General features: G+C 44.7%; 1 pseudogene; it reads left to right on the top strand.

Annotated features, from left to right (window-relative positions):
* The first annotated feature begins 249 nt into the window (after positions 1–249).
* Positions 250–332, top strand: LOC112206827 (small nucleolar RNA U13; annotated as a pseudogene).
* The last annotated feature ends 207 nt before the right edge of the window (positions 333–539 follow it).

Genomic DNA, 539 nt, shown 5'->3' with positions numbered 1-539 from the left:
GGCAGGAGAATTGCTTGAACCCGGGAGGTGGAGGTTGCAGTGAGCAAAGATTGTGCCATTGCACTCTAGCCTGGGTGACAGGAGCAAGACTCCATCTCAAAAAAAAAAAAAAAAAAACAAACAAAGAAAAAAGAAAACAAAAAGCACCACACTGTAAATAAACTGAACAACCATGGTTAACGAAGTGTGAATAAATTACAGAAGCTCCATACTCTGGAACATTTGTCAGCTCTTAAAGAATGAATTATGATCCTTTTGTAGTTCATAAGCATGATGATTATGTGTTCACACACGTTCCCATGTAAGATGTGCCACCTTCAAATCTTTTTTTTTTTTTTTTTTTTTTTGAGAGGGAGTCTTGCTCCGTCACCCAGGCTGGAGTGCAGTGGCGCGATCTTGGCTCACTGCAAGCTCCGCCTCCCGGGTTCATGCCACTCCCCTGCCTCAGCCTCCTGAGTAGCTGGGACTGCAGGCACCCGCCACCACGCCCGGCTAATTTTTTCGTATTTTCAGTAGAGATGGGGTTTCACTGTGTTAGC

Source organism: Pan troglodytes, chromosome 23 (genome assembly GCF_028858775.2).
Source record: "Pan troglodytes isolate AG18354 chromosome 23, NHGRI_mPanTro3-v2.0_pri, whole genome shotgun sequence".
Lineage (NCBI taxonomy): Eukaryota > Metazoa > Chordata > Mammalia > Primates > Hominidae > Pan > Pan troglodytes.
Note: the sequence above shows the minus strand (reverse complement) of the source record. Positions and strands in the feature narration are given on the sequence as shown.